The sequence below is a fragment of the Apium graveolens genome, chromosome 6, assembly GCF_009905375.1.
Source record: "Apium graveolens cultivar Ventura chromosome 6, ASM990537v1, whole genome shotgun sequence".
In the NCBI taxonomy this organism is placed as follows: domain Eukaryota; kingdom Viridiplantae; phylum Streptophyta; class Magnoliopsida; order Apiales; family Apiaceae; genus Apium; species Apium graveolens.
This window is the reverse complement of record NC_133652.1, coordinates 165641743-165664783: the sequence shown is the minus strand read 5'-3', so window position 1 is coordinate 165664783 and position 23041 is coordinate 165641743.

The following is a 23041-nucleotide window of genomic DNA, read 5'->3' as shown; positions in this document are numbered from 1 at the left end:
CATCTTGTGTACACTGAACTATGCTTTGGTTTAGTTCTTAGTCTCAAGGGATAATTATAAGGGCTCTACTGGGTATAAGAATTTGTACACGAAGATAGTGTATGATTAATAAAGGATCTACCCCTTCCAGTATAGGAAGAGAATGTTCAATGCTGATCCACTTATGTTAGTTCAGGAATCTCTGGCCAGAGTGAATGAAATTAGAAAGGAGTTTCTAATTTACATTAAATAGAACTAAGCATAGTGAACGGGAAAGCAAGTGATTAAATAAGATAGGCTTGACACAAGTTCCATGCCTTGTATTTAATCGTGACATTGCAGGGTAGAAGGAATTAATTGTACGGTAACTACTCACTGAATAGGTTCTTGGTATTCTAAGCAGTGAATTCGTATTATCCGGATAGTCGCGATATGCTGAGAAGTATCCCTCACGATGTAGAATAAATATGATTAATTAATTAATCATATTTAATGAATTAGAGAATTTATATAAATAATGATAAAATAGTTTTATTATTATTTATTTCTACTACCGGCTTAATATTGAACCTACAGGGTCACACCATAAAAGAGAATGATTTAATGGTGGAGGAATTAATTATTAATGGTTGATAATTATTTATTTCTGAAATAAATAATTAATTGGCAAATTTAATAATTGATTAAATGAGATTTAATTGATTATAAATTAATTAAGAAAAGGTTCTTAATATTATTAATTAAGAATTTAATTTTTGGAAATTAAATCAAGTGAGAGAATTATTTCTAAAGAGTTTAGAGAAAGGATTAATAATTGAAAGGTGTTTTAATTATTAGTGAGAATAATAAAGGGTTAATAATAATAATATTTTATGGGAAAATTTTCAGCTGAAAATTTTGCCTATAAATATACTATTATAAACCCTAATTTTGCCCAAAAACCAAAAAGATTTAGAAAACCGTAATTCTCTCCATCTCCTCCTCCTTCATTACATCGTTTTCTTGGGGGATACCGGTGGAGTGCTTCACACTTGAGGAGCAGCTGCTAAGGATCTCCGTTCATCGTTCTTGGATCGCTATTAAAGACCTCCATCTTTTTATTAACATAAAGCTTCTCAAGGTAAAATACTGAACTACGAATTAAATATTATTTTTCGCATGGATCCTGCGGAGGGTTTCGGTTTTTTTTAAAGATTAAATTTACGTTTTCGCTGCGTTTATGTGCTAAAAACCCTTCACTGGGATCCTGAGAGAAAACGCAAAACAACAACCAAGTAACAATGTTAGGGTTAAATAAAGCCTCTAGCTAACTCACGCCCTAACTCTAGTTTCCATTTCACTATTACACACTTTCCTTAGACTATACCTAATAGTCTAACTTAACTCTATATGAGTCTAACTCTCTCGCGATATTGATATACCCAAAATACCCCTTTTTATTCCTAACTTGTCTCAGGGACTAGATCCTGTAGCTCTGATACCAGCTTGTGACGCCCTCAATCTCGGGGTTAGAAAATGAGGACTCACATACCTTTAATCTAATAATTAAATAAGCATAAACCCCGATTAACTACTAACAGGATCAACAGGATAAAGTATGAGACAAGATTACAACTACCAATCATAAAATATAACTTACAACCCCAAAATATTATTAAGTAATCATAATCGATTCCAGCTGGGAACCGACAGATAACCCATTATATCTTTAAAACTTTCCTTCTAAGCGCTTGCTCACTCAGAAATACCACTACCTGCTCTGGCAACGGAAGCCCTCAATACGATAGGGACCACCAGGTACGCTCTTACGAGCAGTGCGCCTAAGTCTGGCTATCTTCTTGCTTAACCGCCATGGTTAGATTAAAACAAAAGATATGAGTATGAAACTCAGCAAGCAACTATAAATCAGTTCTACGATATCAAATCCATAATATACTTTACATGGACTTAGGGCATTCTACTTTATTGGATCAAGGTGGAAGATTTCAATCTTTTGGGTTAAGGAAAGGTTATGAAGGATAATGTGGGGCTTTCAAGGAACAAGGCTCAATGCAGGACGAAAGCCAACATTCATCACAAATCATTAAAGGATCAGAATAGATCTTTCAGAAAGAGGAAAGCAACAGTACTTCACTATATGGAATCAATTTTTTATGATCAATAGATTAAATCAGGGTTCTCGAGCTTTAAGCTCCATGTTAACACAATCAACTCTTTTCAAAACAATATAAACCATTTTCATTTTCAAGAATCAATTTACTGAACAAAAAGTTCCAGTTCCCTTTTAAATAATCATTTAGAACCCTTGATTGGATCACTTTATCTTTCCATTTCATTATAATACGGGTGATTAACCCGTACCGACCTCCATCCGGTCTTTAAGGTACCAATCGGCATAATATCAGCCTTAAGTTGGACTAGCCCCGCTAGCCTCTTACCATGACTGGACTAGTCCCACTAGCCTCTTACGTCCCAATCCAATCCAACAGGAATTCGTTTGGAAAACCTTGAGTTTAGAAAAAAGATAGGTTTTCTAAATTCATTTTATCATTACCAAGAATATGAAATCATTCAGACTCTTTCGAGTCGAAACTCATTCTTAAGTCAAATTTCAAGAAAACAAAGTTTGGGGAGTGATTCAAGACAAGCAAGGTACAACTCTAAGGATTTTGTATCAAGGATAACAAGGTACTTAAAATAGAAGGATCAACATCTGTTTAGGGATCAATAGTGTGATCAAGAAGTGAGGTATCATTAAATAGTGTTTGCAAGAATAATTATAGGGTTCAATACAATTCATGGCTTAATAAATGACTTGACCAGAAAGGACTGGTTACCAAAAGGGTTGAATCAGTAAGCTTATCAATAACAGTATATCAGAATCAAAACAGGATATCTCAGTCATTAACATGGGTTCATTAATTAACAATTTCATACTCTATATGGTATGAACAACAACCTCTCTATAACCATTTTCTCAAGTAATGGGAGTTACTTGCCTGAATTTGCTTTCTTGAAGGTTGAACTACTGCCAACTAGTATACCCTTTCCTTTCCTAGCCTGAATGCCCTCACGCTCCGGATCTACAATAAAACCAAAATCTTAATCAGTTCTCAACTCTCATTCCCAGAACGATCACTCAATACATTAGCTCGATTATACTCTTGACTCAAGTATACGAATATAGCTTATACACATAAGCACATAGCACATCACACATCATATATATTTTACTCTTAACCTTTACACCTTTATATACTCGACCATTGCCTTATAAACATCCTTATCTTATTTCGAGGTTAAATCGCACTTCATATTAGTACACATAGCTCTTTTTACTAGAAATTCTTATACGAATAGACAAAACTTGCAGTATCGTCCTTAAAGTCATCTTTAAGCCAACAAGACAACCATAAATAATGCAAATTAATCATCCCATTTCTATATATTTTAATTCGAACCAAAACAACCACAAATAAGTCACCTTTCTTCTAGAATTTCACATGCAATTACTTAGCAAGGGATTAGAACCAATTCATTCATTTCTCTACTTGTATTCAATTCGGCCATTCACATAAAACACAACCATGTATACTCAAATTTATTTAAGTATCAAAATTCAACATCCTCTTTTAAATTATCAAATTCGAACACAAACATATGTCAATCAATGTCATGAACCAAGTTCTTATTAGCAATTATCACTTATTCTCATTAAAGTCCACCCAATTCTCTTTTAACCATATGACCCATTCGGGGTTTTCCAATAATCATGCATGCAAGGATCAATTTTTGACATGCAAAGTCTTAGATTACATTCCCAACTTGTTTTAAACCTTAACTTAGTCATCCATTTCATTTTCATCAAGATTTCCGAAACACAACTCCAAGCATCACCTAATGACTCCAACCCTAATCAAATCATTTAATCAACATGCATGCATGCATTGACTTAATCATCAAATTAATCTTTTCTAAACTCATTTTTATTCAGCTAAATCATGATTTATACTCTCAAGGATCAAACAATGACATGCACTACTTGTTCTTCTTTAAAACTAACATGCAATCACTTTCTATGCTAAATAAGCTTGGTTTACACTAAGATCAAGCCATCAAATTCAATTCCCCTTTTTAATTAGCATAAAGCCTTTAAGGCATATGTCATAGCCTATTTGTATATTCGAGGATTTAACTCAACTCAAATAAGAATGTAATAAGTAAATAGTGGATCTACCGTCAAAGAGATCTCGCAAAGTAACATATGTCAAAGGATTCAGAAACAAGGTTCATCTACAGACTTCAGGAATTAATTCACTGGAAGAAATTCAAGAAATTGTTCAAGCCTCAGTGATATAAATCAAGATAGTGGATTTAATCAAGTGACAGAGATCTCGTCAGGGTATCAATTAATTACAGGGATTCAATCTGAAATCAAAGTTAAGACATGAAGAAACATCACGAAAGTTAGTCACTCATGAACCACACAGTACATCGAGTGTCAACATTGAAGTGGTGGAATTGATTCATAATTCTCAGTGATTTTCAGAAGATATTAAGAAGAATGGTTGCTTCTCAAGGTTAGTATTAATTCTCTATTAATTAATTAAGTCATATAATTTAATTAAGAAAATAAATTATATCTGCAAAGATTAATTTATTTATTAATTGAATTAAATGATTAATTAATTCAGAATTAATATTAAGGTTTTTCAGAATTTAAATTGAATTAAAATTCATTTAAATTCAGCAAGACAATCTTTTGTACTAATATGACAATCGGTATGACAATTAATAGTCATACCGAAAGTCATGTTAGTACAAACAATAGTCATACCGAAAGTCTCTCCGGTTCAACAGATTCTCTTGCTAGTACAATTGGATTGTCTCACCGATTGTCACTCCAGTTCATTCAAGTCTGTTGATTGATTTAAAAAGAAGACAAGCAGCAGAAGTCATTCCATCATCCAACACAACAGAACTCGAGAACAAAAAGAAAAAGAAGCAGAACAAATATTTCATCTTCTCTGCTAATTTCAAGATAAAATTTCTAGTTTGTAAAGTTAAATCCAAACCACTAGAAATCTTTATCTTGTTCTTGTATAACAATCTAGTGGATCAAAATCCCTAGAACTTAATCTCAAAACGCGTTTAGCATTTGATTCTAATTATTGCAAAAATAAAAAAAGTTCATGTCGAATTTATTCTAAATTTGTGATAATTAATTTGAGATTAATTCCTTGTAATCGATACAGTTGTTGTAACACCTTTCAAGTTTAATAATATTATTATTTAACTTGAATTTTATTTCACATTTTTTTTATTCCGCATTTATTCGATTATTCGGTACTATTTGTATTTAACCCGCCCTTCTACTGGTATCAGAGCCTTCTAATTAACGAACAAATCAAGATCCTAGACTTTTGTGATTTTTCAACTCCTCGAATTTTTATTTATTCAAAAATTCATAATGACTTCACAAAAAGTTGGAACCGTTAAAATTCCACTATTTGATAAAGAAATTATATCTTGTGGAAGAAGAAGATGCTCTTGTTTTTACAAGTTGCAAATCCCAAATATCTGAACTTGTTAAAGAATGGTCCAACAACTCCAATGGTTATTGAACCAGAGGTGATATTAGATGATGTTGTGATTACCAAAGCTAGAACCTATCCAAAAGAGCCTGAGGATTTTTCTCCTGCTGAAAAAGAAGAAGCCTCCTTGGATGCCAGCCTTCAATTAATATTAATTGATTCCCTTGATCCCTTGATGAACAGACATGTGATGAACTGTAAAAATTCCAAACACATGTGGGAAACTATTGAGATGATTAATGAAGGCACAGAGGAAGTTAGGGAGAACAAGGTGGAGATCCTAACCTCTGAGTATGAACATTTTAAATCCAATCCAGGAAAAGGAATTATTGAAGTGTTTGAGAGGTACAATGCGTTGATCAACAACCTGAACATAAATGGAAAATATTATTCAATCAGGGAGGTCAACAAAAAGTTCCTTTTAACACTGCCAACTCATCTTGAATATAGAATCACTGCCATTAGAGAAGCTAGAGATCTGAGTGAGATTTCTTTGGATAGACTCTATGGTGTGTTAAAAACCTATGAGTTGGAGCAGATTTAGCAAAAGGAAGTCTACGGGAAAGATAGAATGGTCAGCACATCTACTGCTCTTGTAGCTGAAAGTCAACAACAATAAATATCTCAACAGTTAGAGAGAATGGTACAGTTTTCCAAGGCTGAGGAAAATGTGTTAGTAGCAGAATATGATCCTCCTACTACAAATCAATCCAATAATGATTTTTATTCCTTGGAAGAGCTGGAGCAATTGGAAGATGAATCAATGGCCCAAATTGTCAAGAGATTCTCCATGTCAGATTCAAGAGAAATCCCAAGTTCAAGTACAAGTCCAACTACAACAGATTCCAGACAGGTGGATCTTCATCCTCTAACACCAGCAGTGGTGGATATAAAACAGGGATGGTTGATCGGAGCACCATTAGATGTTATAACTACAATGAGTTGGGACACTTTGCCACAGAATATAGGAAGCCAAAGCAAGTAAGGAAGAACTCTTATAATTCAAATCAGAAGAGCAACTCTGAAAGGGCTTATCTGGCAAAGGGAAAAAGCTGGGATGATACTGATAGTGAAGATGAAGAAGAAGGGAATCTTGCTCTTATGGCTATTGATGGAAAAGCTTCATCGTCAAGAAAAGAGGTAAAATATACTGATGCTGAATTAGTTTATCATCTAGGAGGTAACTTAGATTGTGCTCGTCGTGATAATGAACTGTTAAGTTTACAGATCAAAGACCTTGAGAAAGAGGTCAATGAATTAAAACTTGTGCACATTAATCAAGACAAGTTAAAAGAACAAGTATCTTTTCTAGAGAATAGAGTTGACTGTTATAGAAAACTCAAAACTATTCTCAAAGACAAGATCACTGGTCTTGAGACTAAGGTTAGAGCCTACTTCAATTCTTGTTCGAATGCTAAAGAGTTCTACAATAAGCAAGCTGTTAATCAAACAACTGGAATAGGTTATGATTACAATGTTGCTATTGGAGAATTAGGCATAAACTCCCCTCCTCATGTCTGTGCTAAAGGGAGGGAAGTACCACATGTGCTTAAGGGTGTTGATGAACCCCTCTATAAAGCATCAAATGTTGAACCATTTGATGCGACCTCTTCTGTTATTCAAGAAGAAATACGTGCTGAAGATCATGCTAATGAGAAGGTTGTTTCCAAGTCAAGTGTGTCGAAAGTTCCAGTCAAAGTTGTGAAAGCAACTGAGACTAACTCAGACATACATGAGTTGGATAACAAAAATGCCATGTCTACCATGCATAAATTGCATGTTGTTAATCACTCTCATAAAGCATGTGGTGTTGCTAATTGTATGTCTTGTGCTTTTAATATGATGTATGCTTATTTTAATGGTAAGCATGTTTCTAATGATAAGACTACTCCTCGTCAGCATGTGAATAACAAGAAGCATGATAGGTCTAAGACTGCTAGTCCTTCTAAGGCTAGAAAGGAGACATTTGTGCCTAAGCCTAAACAGAAATTTGTTAAGGCTGTTTATAAGGTCAAATGTTCAGTCATTGAGAAAGTTGAGACCATTAAAGTTAAAAATGTTGTTTTTCCTGACAAAGGACAATTCTACAAGTATGTCGGGCCCAACCAAGTTTGGGTTCCGAAGAAGGTCTAATCCATTTGTAGTGCAGGGCATTAAACATGTGGAACTGGTAGTGTGGATTCTTGATAGTGGATCATCAAGACATATGACTAGAGATAGAGCCCTGCTATCAAATGTGGTTGAGAAAGCTGGCCCACTGGTTACCTTTGGAGATAACAAAGAAAGTTTATCTGACGGATATGGCTGTTTGCAAGATGGGAATGTTATCATTGAAAATTTGTATATTGTGCTAGGTTATTATCAGGAAGCAGTATCTAACATATAGCACCAGTGACGAGACTTGAGAATATTACGACATATCACGCACCTGATGCACATTACACTTGGAATTGGACTCTAGTAAGATGTGTACAAGTGTACTCCTGGTTGGTGAGTCAAAAGAGGAAGTCAATGCACCACAGTTCATGGACTTTGCAGTTGTAGATCTATTGGACTATGCAATCTCTTCTTCACAATCTCACTTCAGGTTGGTATGAACTAGTGTTCTACTCAAGCAATCGTCAAGAACATGGTATGACACTCTAACTGAAGTTACAGTTTAATATGAACTAGTAGAGTCGTCATATTAATAACTCTCTTATTTCTAGGCTCAAACATATTGATTTATATGTGCAGTGAGTTTTAGGAGAAAATCAAACTTCTTTCTACATTAATGATTTCTTATTTCATTAAAATCTTTTGCAATCACTAGTGTACATCATTTCTCTCAAAAGATTAAATGTATAATTTTCATTCCTTAAAGATCTTAAGTACATTTTTTCTCTCTATTACCATATGTTCTGTGATACGGGTTCAGTCTCCAATGACCTTCTTTAATTGACAGTCATGACATTGAAAACCCACAACTTCTATCCCAGACTGTAAAGACAAACACATAAATAGAACCAACCAACACTCTCTTACCACTAAATGTAGTATGAATGAGCGTGAGGGAGATAGTGCCTTCGTGCACCACATAAGGAAGGTTCTGTAGTCAACCCAGTAGCTCTGTCTCCTACATAGATGAGTAGTATTTAAACCGAGACAACTGCTAGCCCCCATACATCTTCTCAAAAAGATGTAATGGCTGAAAAGGCACAAAAACAGTTACTAGATTCATTCTCTCAACAGGGTGCATCTATTGAAATTTGCCTGTCGGCCAGGGTATCCGATGTAGTGTCACCACCTCAAATATAAACAATTATTGATGCACAAGGAAAGGTTACACACACAAAGGATGAGTTGACGGAAACAAGAGTTTTGACCATTTTATGGTCAGATTCGATTGTTCAAGGTTCGTTAATGGACCAATTGCCTTTACAGGTGTTAGGAGAGGATACTGATCCAAAAGCCATATGTCAGTGGTCAGTGTCTACCTCCCCAGGCTTAAATCCCCTGGATGCATCTGCGGATAGTGGATCTGACATAGGTGCAGATCGGCAACTTGTTGACAATGATTCAGATATTACCTGATGAGTCACAAGGAAATGTCTTCACAGACATTAGAAGGGAACTTTGATCTTTATGCTAAATTCATTGGATCATTGTTTACCTTCCCAGAATTCAAATCTGGAACCCTAAAAGGGAAACTAACAATTTGTAGATTATGACTCAGATTCATCTGACGAGTTTAAGAAGGATGGGGATTTGCGAACTCCCATTGCATCACCTGTGACCTCCTTAAGGATGGCTAAGGTGATTTTCCTTGCATGTACAGCTGGATTATGGAGCTATGAGAGAAGAGTGATACACTTGTGAGAATGAGTGTAAACACGAGTGGAGAGAAGAGTGAAACACATGTGAGGTACACTAAACAGAATCACACACTCACAGTGAGGAAGAAAGAGAAACACTTGTTATTTCTTTTCCAACCAAGTGAAATATGAGAACTCCTTCAGACGACGGCATGCATTCCTTCTTTAAGGGGGAGATAAAAGCTTAAGTAATAGTTTGGAGGATTCCTCAACTAAGGGGGAGAAATAGCAGGGAGGAAGAAAAAGATCCTACATATGTACACTACACCACACCATTGTTATTTGTAACTACAGATCCTATTGTACGGGAGAGGTGGTAAACACAAGGTAATTTTCTAGTAAGGGAAGAAGCTGTTTTCCAAAGGAGAGTACCATTGGTTTTTATCTGCGGATCCTATTGTACGGGAGAGGTGGTAAACGAAGGTGATCTTCTTTAATCAGTTGATTCTCATAGGGGGAGAAGAAAGAGAGATATGTGCTTCTCAATAGGAAATATGGTTGTACAAAACAAGATGAAACTACTTGAAAATATGTTCAGTCTAGAGGAACATCTATTTGGAATCTGGAAAAGGTTAAATGTTATCCAGAACTTTTCTGCTATTTACTTTGCATTTCTGTTTATATCTTTTTCTTATTTGTTAGTTGAGTTATCCTCAAGGTATTTGTGTGTTATTGTCTAACAAACAAATAGGGGGAGATTGTAAGGCATATGTCATAACCTATTTGTATATTCGAGGATTTAACTCAACTCAAATAAGAATGTAATAAGTAAATAGTGGATCTACCGTCAAAGAGATCTCGCAAAGTAACATCTGTCAAAGGATTCAGAAACAAGGTTCATCTACAGACTTGAGGAATTAATTCACTGGAAGAAGTTCAAGAAATTGTTCAAGCCTCAGTGATATAAATCAAGATTGTGGATTTAATCAAGTGACAGAGATCTCGTCAGTGTATCAATTAATTACAGGGATTTAATCTAAAATCAAAGTCAAGACATGAAGAAACGTCACGGAAGTTAGTCACTCATGAACCAGACAGTACATCGAGTGTCAACATTGAAGTGGTGGAATTGATTCATAATTCTTAGTGATTTTCAGAAGATATTCAGAAGAATGGTTGCTGCTCAAGGTTAGTATTAATTCTCTATTAATTAATTAAGTCATATAATTTAATTAAGAAAATAAATTATATCTGCAAAGATTAATTTATTTATTAATTGAATTAATTGATTAATTAATTCAGAATTAATATTAAGGTTTTACAGAATTTAAATTGAATTAAAATTCATTTAAATTCAGCAAGACAATCTTTTGTACTAATATGACAATCGGTATGACAATCAATAGTCATACTGAAAGTCATGCTAGTACAAACAATAGTCATACCGAAAGTCTCTCCAGTTCAACAGATTGTCTTGCTCGTACAATTGGATTGTCTCACCGATTGTCACTCCAGTTCATTCAAGTCTGTTGATTAATTTAAAAAGAAGACAAGCAGCAGAAGTCATTCCATCATCCAACACAACAGAACTCGAGAACAAAAAGAAAAAGAAGCAGAACAAATATTTCAACTTCTCTGCTAATTTCAAGATAAAATTTCTAGTTTGTAAAGTTAAATCCAAACCACTAGAAATCTTTATTTTGTTCTTGTGTAACAATCTAGCAGATCAAAATCCCTAGAACTTAATCTCAAATCGCGTTTAGCATTTGATTTTAATTATTTCAAAAATAGAAAAAGTTCATGTCGAATTTATTCTAAATTTGTGATAATTAATTTGAGATTAATTCCTTGTAATCGATACAGTTGTTGTAACACCTTTCAAGTTTAATAATATTATTATTTAACTTGAATTTTGTTTCACATTTTTTTTATTCTGCATTTATTCAATTATTCGGTACTGTTTGTATTCAACCCCCCCTTCTACAAACACATTGGGACCTAACAAAGCCGAATTATAACCCAACATGCAACCTTAAATTTTAATTTCTTAATCATCAAACGACTTACACACATCAATAATAAAAACAAATCCATTTTCAATCACATACTCAAGTTTTAAAGGAAATACCAAAAACTCTTTTGATCTTTCAAAAACCAAACATGCAACGCTTAAAATTCATATTAACACATCATTAAAGTTCCACCAGCTCTCCTTAGATCATAGTCGATGGTGGTCGAACTTAAGAGAGCCCGCAACGGTCTCCTCTTGAGTTTTAAACCACATAATCCTCTTGAATTTAATCTTATAGTTTTGTATCAAGAAATCAATTTCCTTGAACACAACCATAGAGATCATCACCAAAACACTTACACAAATACTTACATGCAAATGGAATTTGAGAAGTATACCGAAAATAGAAACTATAGAGAGCAATATCTTTGAGTTTGAGTGAAGATTAGGTGTTGCATGCAAGAGAGAGAGAAGAGAGATGGAGGGAGCCGAGAGAGAGAGAGAGAGAGAGAGAGAGAGAGAGAGAGAGAGAGAGAGAGAGAGAGAGAGAGAGAGAGAGAGAGAGAGAGAGAGAGAGAGAGAGAGAGAGAGAGAGAGAGAGAGAGAGAGAGAGAGAGAGAGTAGCCGAGAGAGAGAGAGTAATAAAAAAGAGAGAAGGGGAGAATGAGGTGCATGGGAAAGAAAAGAAAAAAGGGGGGGAGATGGGTTTATAAACTATCAAAGACAAGGACAATTTAGTAATCTACTAAATCACTTTTATGCTTATTTGATCCTTTCTTTTTACTCAAATATAATAAAAATTAAATATAAAATATATCTCTCTCAGAAGGTCGAAAATTATTGCAAATGACAATTTTAATACGTAGATCTCAAAATTAGCTTTCCAACCATTACTCATAATAAACTTTTGAGCGAACGGTTGATTTTATATGAATTTCGCAAGCTCGCCTTAATAATAACATTTTTCCACATAAAAATCAATTAAAATGCAATGACCACCAAATAAATTCATTCATCATTTTTAAAAAGTCTCTAGGACTACTATGAAAATAACAAAACAAATCCCATTTTTTATCTTACTCGGATAATTTTATAAAAATGCATGAAGGTTAAATAAACCTTTATTTAAATCAAATAATTCCTTTAAATTCATAAAAATGTCACATATCACATAGTCATGCACACAGACCAGTAATCACACATATACGAACACATAACAACTCAGGTCTGATCAGAGAATTTGTCCTTCTTTAATCTTTATCCTTTTCTACGCGTACCGGGTCACGTTCAACCTGACGGCCCGACGCTCAGCATTTCGATTACGCTTCTCATTATCATTATCGACCGACACGTCACTGAGGACGAAATACTTTATTCAAACATTCATTTCATTCAATCAGACATAATTCTCATTTTACATTCTTTAAATCCTTATTAGGACGGGTTCCGTTCTACTTGACGGCCCGACAACACAGCTTAACTCCTAAGCTGACTCTTTAAATTGGAACGCTTTTATTTATGCTCCTATATTCTAATATACAGAAAAGACAATTAATCAACACTTAATCACATAATTATAATCACATCACATAAAGCATACTTTATTGACTTAATTACGTCGCAAAATTCTCAGTCCTCACATTGAGTGCCCCTATTGATGGTTTTATGATTTCTCGGATGGGGGAATGGGACGGCGGTTGGCCTCATGAGAAGGGGTTGGAATATATGATTGATGATTCAGAGGGTGGCCGCCCAGGTCCTCCTAGTTTTTCTCGTGCGCAGCAGGCAACCGCTAGATCCTCTCCTGTACAACAGACGGTTGATAGGTCTGATCTTGGTGATGATCAGTATAGGCGGTTGACTTGGTGTATGGATTCTATGCATGACATTCACCGCCGTTTTGCAGAGGACTTGACACAGGCTCTAGATACTGTTTTCCAAGCCACTGGTGTTGAGGTTGATTGGCTACTTTTTGAAGCTAGAACGGTGTATCCGCCTCTTGTTTATCCACCCGAAGAGGGTGATCCTGCCGATAGCTAGGTATGCTCTTGCTATCCTTATTATTGCCTTCAATGGGGTCATTGAATATTTTAAGTTTTGGGGTGGTAATTTAAGGATTAGTAGTAGTAGAGTCGTGTTCATATAGGAATCATATTGCATGTATAGTGGTAGTTCATTCATAATTTTGCATAATTGTTCATATAGGCCATATTTGTTTGCATAATTATTCATTCTTATTATGCGAGTCCATTTAGTTGCATTTGCATTGCATATAGCATGATCCCGTATGATGAGCTATTTTCGGTTGCTAGGTCGGTGTTGATTTTGGGTGTAGTGATGATGAATAGAGGGATGATTAAGTTCTTATGAATTGATTGCATGTCCAGAAGTAAAACCTATTCACAAGTCTCATTGGGTGCTTTTTGGCTAGATCAGGGCCATACTTGTTTGATTGTTAAAATTTAATCACTTTTTTACATTTAGAATGTTTGTTATTCCTTTGATGACGAATGAGCACTAAAATATAAATTGGGGGAAACCAGGGATTTCATTGTTGGTTGTTAATAAAATTTAGACATCAAAACCCTAGTAGCCGCTCATATTTATGTGTAGTCTAGGGTTGGATGAGATGGAACGAAATGCAATCATTCCAGAAATGAAAAAAAGAAAACGAAAAAAAAAGAAAAAATAGAGAAAAAAAAAGTAGAAAAAAATTGTGTTAGTATCTGATTATGCAGAATTGACCACGGGTGAGCACTTTAATACTCGAGCAAGCTATTGCAAGATACTTAAATTGTGTTTGTATCTGATTATGCACTAACGCTTTTTTGCTTGTAAGCTAGTGCATTGGATTTAGTCGAGCTCTGTTTAGAGTTATTGTATTCTTAGAGACATTGACTTACTTATTTGATTATGGTTATTCCAAGGGGATCTTTGTATTATCATATATTTGCATTCATTCATTTAGTTGCATTCATGCATTATTAGTAGTAGTTGTGGAGTCTGTTTATGCTTGAGGATAAGGATCGATTTAAGTTTTGGGGTGTGATAAGTGGATTTTATATCCAATTAGAACTCTTCATATCGGCTTAAGTTGATGATCTGACCTTAAGTATGTGTTGTTTTTAAAGCATTTTGTGTTGAGTATGTGCAGAGCTTTAGTTGGAGGCAGGAATGGACTTCTATATGCTTTTATGGTGATAGGAAATTAGGAAATGAAGTACGAACTCTTGTGAGAAGATCATAGTGAGAAACAAGAATTTGCAAAAAAATTCCAGAAGCCAAGCGCGCCCGCGCTTGACTTAAGCACGGCCGCGCCTTATTGTCCAGAAGCAAAGCATGCCCGCGCTCCATACAGGCGCGCTCGCGCTAGGTTGAGCAGACAGAATCCTGTTTCTAGTATGTTTTGGATATTCTGAGCGGCCAAGTGAACCTGGAGGTTATAAATAAACAAAAGGAGATGAATTAAACAAGATGGAAAAAGGGAGAACTCTGGAAAAAAAAGCGCACAGGACGGCTAAGAAGAAGAATATTTAGTTCTATATCGTTCTTTTGTATTCTTCTAATTAGGCGATACTTTGGATGCTTGTTTCAGATTTGTTTTCTAAACCTTAAGACTTTAATATTCTCTTGTAGTATTTAGAACCTTTTTACTATCATGTTTTCATTGGAAACCATGATGACAAGCCGTTCGATTATGAACTAATCGTTAGCGTGGGATTCTAACGGATTTATTTATGGAGTTTAGTAGTTGATTGCCTAAAGTTTTTAGTGTGTAATGAATTATTGATTTCCTAGTATGGTTGTACTTAATCTTCTTGGATGCGTAGCTAACATCTAAGTTGTTTTTTAATCTCTATTGAATGCGAAAGTGGATATAGGGGTTTAGAACTTGCCAAGCTAGCATAGGTTTATGGATGTTTTAACATGCATGCTTAGTAGTGTAATTTTAACCATCTTACACTGCCCTATGTAATCTCAATAGATAACTTGCTCTTAGACCGTTATGTTTTCAAATCTTATAGACATATAGGGTCTAAACATAATTGGTGTCTGCCCAGCTTCTATCTTAATTGTAGATGCTGAGTAGTAGGCTACACGTATATTGAAAGATAGCGTGTACTAATTTTGTGTTGTTTGATTAGTTATCATAACCGTCACATACTATAATTAAAGGCATAAACTCTTAACGAAGTATTTAAAGAAGTTAGAATCCCATGTTTTATTTCATGTAAGTAACTTGATCTTAATCTCTTAGTTAATTCATTCTAGCATAATTACTTTTAGATAATCAAACTTAAAATGATGCATGTCTTAGCAGTGAATAATAATCATACATTGTTGCATAAGTGCACATTCTGAATTAAACCAATCTCTGTGGGAACGAACTTAACTTAATCATGTACTACTTGTGACCGAGTATGCTTGCGTGTTTTAGTGCGAACATAAACCTAGCCCATGGGATATGACCCTCTGCTTCTTATGCTCTGGTTGACTCCCACCAGTAATTTGCTTCATTCTTCAAGAAGTAGCTTGCATAATCGGTCTTAAAATTATCACTTACTTGGATGAGGTTGAAAGTTTTCTCCATTTATTTTAACCATGATCCAGCAGCCACTGGATCAGGCTCACCCTTAAACTCAAGAGGTTTAACATTCTGGAAAGATTTAAAATTAACAGTCTGGTTCACTCCTTGATATTATTGTTGCAATAGCAGTTGCTGCTACTGAATCTGTTTGATTAACTGTTGTTGTTGTTTTTGCTGCCAGCGTAACAAATCTAGAATTTCGTTTATAGCTGAACCCTCAGAAAAACTACTACTACTTATTTTAGACTGGGTAGCTTTCTTGGGTGGCATTTTCCTGAAATATAGCAGTGGATTTATTCAAAAACATAACAAGAATGTATGACAGAAAATATCACCGTTTAAACAGTGCACCTGTATCAGGAAAATGTTGCCCAATCAAAATACCCATGTCTTTATTATCAGGGTCCATTTATAAAAGATATCTAGATTAACAACACTAGCAACAATAGCAACAATAAAAGTATCAGAATCAATAACAGTGGGAGAAAACTGGAATATAAAGATACTAAACATTATAGTATAGCTTCTCAATACAACAATAGCTGATTAACTTCGCTCCACTACTTAAAATACAATAGCTAAACTAATCTGATACACAATAAAATTGGGCTGGCTATATCCGCCACAAGCTACATAGGGCAAACTAGTAAGCCAAGTCAAACTTAAGGAATTCCGAGTTCAACAAACCATTCTTTTAAAGGCGATTTCCTATCATGTGCAAGTGACTTGCCAACTGTGACGACCTCAACCCCGGGTCAGGAGTTGACGTCACTAACAACATGAAACTACAATTATAATACAACTAACTTACTTTATTTCAATATAAACAGTTCTTCCACAAGATCTTTCCAGGTTCAAGTCTAATTTAGGTTACACACTTATTACAAACCAACTAATTAAAACACCCTGTCATGACTGTTATTCTACAGCAACTCACAGACCACACTTCGCCAGACACAACCTAATCAGAGGAGCTCAACACAAGAGGAATTGGAAATGGCCCTTAGCAAAACAGCAACATCCCCTAGGCATCTGCAATGTGGAAATATACAAACACATTTACAAGAGTGAGCGATCAACCGCTTAGCAGTACCACTATATGAATACTAACTAAAACAGTTTATAATACACAATTGTAGGAACAGAAATTACAACTTGTTAGTAGAAAACAAGTAAAACAAGTGTAAATAGATAAAAAAACTGATAAACTGTTGAAACTGGATCTTTAATAGCTAGCATGCTCTCTAAACATTTTATTAATAGTGATGTGTAAATAGTAGGGTTAAATTTTAGCATGCTACTTCCATTTTCAAATCATTTGTCCCATTGCAGGACCTATAAAACTAATTGTTCCGTTACGGGAACCATAAAACTTGTCCCATCACAGGACCTATAAAACTTGTTCTTCTCCGGGAACCTCAAAATCGTTTGCTCAGATATAAAAGCATTGGATGATCCCTGGAAAGACAGCTGATCAGGCTATCCTATGAAACTTGTTCCAGAACTCAGAGACTAGCTAGGTCTCTTTCACGCTGGGCCGGTGGTTATAACAGGGTGCACAATCACTTCGCCTCTTACGCTAACTTCCAGGCCATTACGGGCCTTCTGCGCACACTCATCCAATTATCTGATCATTTTTATCTAGTTTTCCAAATCACTTACCTATCTCTTGTCAAAACAATTATAACACAACACATTTTCCAAAACATTTTCATTTTATTCAAAACTTAGAGATAGGTATTTTCAGAATTTACTTTTCCCCCAAAGCACAAGTTAGTAAAACAATTTGAAACCCAGGGGATACGTAACTTAAATCGTTCTGTTCCATTACGAGAATAAAACAACATTATATTCATATATGATGAACCATAAAGATATGGTCAGGAGTACTTGCCTTAATATGCTTTAACACTAATTTCTGACTGGCTTTGCACCGACCGGGATGCTAAGGATTTCAACTGGAACCAGGAGGATTAATCGAGCGAAAGAAAAGGAAGAGAGGTGAGGAAAAACGAGAGAGAGAGAGAGGAGAGGTTGTAAAGAGAGAGATGGAATCGAGATGAGAGAGGGGGTTACAGGGGTGTGTGTGTGTGTTTATATTTATTTATTTTTTTTATCCGCATCACGTACTCTGAAACGCCCGCAAAACACGAAACACTTATTTTTAAACGGCCAATACGAGTATAATAATTCTAACATGTTACCAAAATGATTTTTAAAATTAGCACAATAATTAACAATTAATTAAACAAAATTTTTAAAGATTTTTAAATCATTTTTACAGCATACATCGGACCCGCGTTTTATAATTAAACGAAACCACGCGCGAGTCAAATAAATCCCAAAAATTTTCGAACCAATTTTAAAATTCTCATAATATTCCAAACTTAATAAAATATGAGTTTCGTAATTTTTGAAGAATTCTAGAATTGAATACTGATTTTACAATTAAATACAATCAGAAAATCATTTAAGGGTAAATAATCAATTAAATATTGATTTCTCAATTTTAAAAATTCCTAAAAATAATAAATAAAATTATGAAGCCATGAAAATTATTTTAGAGATAACCCAAGTATTTATGGAAATAAATCCTGAATAAAATCACCTTTAAATATAAAAGTGAAACAACACAGCTTCACAATGAATTACACAATTGATACTCGAACACCAACGATCACACATAATTAACAACAAAATAATATCCAACTGACAGCACCCATACACATATTTTAAATATTTACTTATTCAATAATTGCACATTTAAATAATAAAAATATACGAGTCGTTATATCCTTCCCCCCTTAAAAAGATTCTGTCCTCAGAATCTGATTTAGCTAAACAAGTGAGGATATTTGACAAGCATATATGTCTCTAACTCCCAAGTGGACTCTTCCACTCGAGGATTCCGCCACAATACTTTAACTATGGGAATAGACTTATTTCTAAGAACTCGCTCTTTACGATCTAGGATCTGGATCGGCCGTTCCACACATGACAAGTCTGGCTGAAGCTCGATCGGTTTATATTCAATAACTTAGTTTGAATCGGGGATATAACGCTTCAGTATGGACACGTGGAATACATTGTGGATATATTGTAATTGCGGTGGCAATGCCAATTCATAGGCAACTTTACCAACTTTCCTCAATATTTCAAAAGGTCCGATATATCTAGGACTTAACTTGCCTTTCTATCCAAATCTAACCAATCCTTTCCAGGGCGACACTTTTAGTAACACCAACGATCCTATTTCCATATCCACATCTTTTCGATGAAGATCCGCATTCTTTTTATGTTTATCTTGAGCTGCTTCTAACCTTTTTCGAATCAATATAATTGCGTCCTTAGTCTATTGAACCAACTCAGGGCCTAATAATTTCTTTTCTCCTACTTCATCCCAATAGAGGGGGGACCTACGCTTATATCCATACAGGGCTTCGTAGGGCGGCATCCCTATACTGGCATGATAACTGTTATTATAAGAAAACTCAATCAGCGGCAAGTGCTCGTCCCAATTTCCTTTAAAATCCAAAGCACAAGCCCTTAACATATCTTCTATCATCTGAATGCTTCTTTCACTTTGGCCATCTGTCTGGGGATGGTAGGCGGTACTCATTTTCAATTTAGTCCCTAAACATTCCTGGAACTTTGTCCAAAATCTGGAATTAAATCTTGGATCTCGATCAGACACGATTGAAACAGGGACTCCATGCTTAGTCACAACTTCATCCAAATACAATTTGACTAGCCGGTCCAAAGAATACTTTTCATTGATCGGGAGGAAATGTGCAGACTTGGTCAATCTATCAATAATTACCCAAATTGTATCATGGTTCGATTTTGTCTTTGGTAGTCCTACTACAAAATCCATCGCGATTCCTTCCTATTTCCACTGTGGAATGTCCAACGGTTGTAACAATCCACTTGGTCTTTGATGTTCCACCTTCACTGTCTGGCATACATGGCATTTGTTAACCCAATTTCCAATTTCCTTTTTCATTCCCGGCCACCAAAAGTTCGTATTCAAATCTTGGTACATTTTATTACTTCCCGGGTGAATGGAAAACTTGGAATTATGAGCTTCCCGCAATATCTCATTCCTTAGTTCAGTTACATTGAGAATCTATATCCTCGAGGAAAACCTATACATACCCTTGCTATCCTTTTGTGTGCAAAGTTCTTCTCCAGTTAAACTATCTAACTCTTGATCCATTATTTCTTCCTGACACTTCTGAATCTTGTCCATCAATTCTGGCCGAAAAGTGATCTCATACAATTGTCCTTGATTTTCGTCTATCACTCGAACCTCAATTTCCAGCTTCTCCAATTCCCTGGAGAGTTCTTCGGAAACTTTGATTGCATTCAACCTTTCCTTTCGGCTTAGGGCATCTGCCACTACATTGGCATTCCCTGGGTGGTAATTTATGGAACAATCGTAATCCTTAATCAGTTCTAGCCATCTCCGTTATTGCATGTTCAGATGCTTCTGAGTGAATATATACTTTAAACTTTTGTGATCTGTATAAATTTCGCATTTTTCTCCGTATAAGTAATGTCTCCACAGCTTCAACGCGAACACGATTGCTGCTAATTCCAAATCATGCACTGGATACTTTTGCTCATGAGGCTTTAACTGTCTAGAAGCATAGGCAATGACTTTATCATGTTGCATTAATACACAACCCAAACCTTTCAAGGAAGCGTCACTATAGATCACAAAGTTTCCTGTCTCATCTGGCAATACTAATACTGGAGCTGTTACTAACCTCTTTTTCAATTCTTGGAAGCTTTCCTCACACTTCTCCGTCCAATTAAATTTCTCATTCTTCCGGGTCAACTTGGTCAATGGATTCGCAATCTTGGTGAAATCCTTTACGAATCTTCGATAATAACCTGCTAATCCAAGAAAGCTTCTGACTTCCATCGGAGTCTTTGGTTGTTCCTACTTGGATACAACCTCAATCTTTATGGGATCCACTTTAATGCCATCTTTTCCTACTACGTGACCTAATAATTGAACTTCATCTAACCAAAATTCACACTTCGAAAACTTTGTGTACAACTACTTCTCTCTTAGCCTTTGCAGGGAAATCCTCAGATGATTAGCATGATCTTCTCTAGTCTTCGAATAAATGAGGATGTCATCAATAAAAACAATCACAAACTTATCCAAGTATTCTTTATACACCCGGTTCATTAAATCCATGAAGGCAGCTGGTGCATTGGTCAATCCAAACGATATTACTAAGAACTCATAATGTCCATATCGGGTCCTAAATGCAGTCTTTGGTATGTCTTCAGGCTTAATCTTTAACTGATGGTAGCCTGATCTCAAGTCAATCTTCGAGAAAAAGCACGCTCCCTTAAGTTGGTCAAACAGGTCATCTATCCTTGGCAGGGGATACTTGTTTTTAATGGTTAACTTGTTTAATTCCCGATAATCAATACACAATATCATACTTCCATCCTTCTTCTTTACGAATAGTACTGGAGCACCCCACGGAGATACACTTGGCCTAATCACGCCCTTGTCCAATAATTCCTGGAGTTGCTTAGCTAGCTCTTTCATTTCCACTGGAGCCATGCGATAAGGTGCCTTTGAAACTGGTTCTGCTCCGGGAACTAAGTCTATGGAAAACTCAATTTCATGATCTGGTGGCAATCCGGGCAATTCATCTGGAAAAACGTCTGGGAATTCCCTTACTATTGGAATCTTGTCTAGATTAAGTACTTCTTTCTCCACGTCTACCACATGTGTTAAGTAAGCTTCGCATCCTTGTCTTAACAATTTCTTTGTCTGGAGTATCGAGAGAAATTTATTTTCTTGCCTTTGTCCTTGATAAGTCACCTTAATATTATCCTCAGTAACCATCAGAATTTTCTTCTTCTTACAATCAATGTTAGCCTTATACTGGGACAACCAATCCATTCCTAAAATCACGTCGAACTCTCCTAGCTTGAAGGGTATTAGATCAGCTGAAAAAGAGTATCCGTGGATTTCCAATTGACACTTAGGGCAAAACTGACTCACTGAAATTCTATCCTGATTGGCTACTTCTATAGTCAAAGGTTCAGCCAAATCTTCTAACATTAAGTCCATTTTAACCACACAATTCCTTGATATAAAAGACTTAGATGCTCCTGAATCAAATAAAACTTTAACAGGTACGGAGTTGAGAGAGAGCGTACCTGCCACTACGTCTGAGTCCTGAGCATTGGACCTTTTTGTCATTTTAAAAGTTCTGGCTTTAACTGTGCTGGATGCCGGTCCTTGAGTTGCAGTACCTTGAGTAGCTGTCTTATAATACCAAGCAACATGTCCCACCTTCCCACAGTTGTAGCAAGTAACTGCGGGTTTCTCTATATTGCATTCAGATGCATAATGACCCTTTTGATGACATTTGAAGCACTGAACATCCCTTTTGCACGGGCCACTATGTCTCTTCCCACATACCTTACAATCCATTACGGAATTTGATGACTGAGCTGGAGTGGAGGCAACTGAGGTGGCAGCAGGCCTAGCCTGAGGAAAATTTTGTCTTCTAAATCTTTTATTTTTGTTCTGGCCAAACCTCTTCTGAAACCTCTGACTGGATCCCCCTGGATTCGTTTCACCAGTGATGCTTTCAGATTTCCGCTTATTATCGCCCTTTTCCTTTGCAGCCAATTTCTGGTCACTTTCAATTACCAGCGCGGCCTGAACTACGGAGGGATATGTCTTGAGATGCAAGGCTACAACCCCACTGCGAATTTCTGGCTTCAGTCCCTGCTGGAACCTCTTTGCTTTCTGAGCTTCAGTATTCACATACACAGGCACCAGTAAAACTTGTTCCTCTCCGGGAACCTCAAAATCGCTTGCTCAGATATAAAAGCATTGGATGATCCCTGGTGAGACAGCTGATCAGGCTATCCTATGAAACTTGTTCCGGAACTCAGAGACTAGCTAGGTCTCTGTCACGCTGGGCTGGTGGTTATAACAGGGTGCGCAACCACTTCGCCTCTTACGCTAACTTTCAGGCCATTACGGGCCTTCTGCGCATACTCATCCAATTATCTGATCATTTTTATCTAG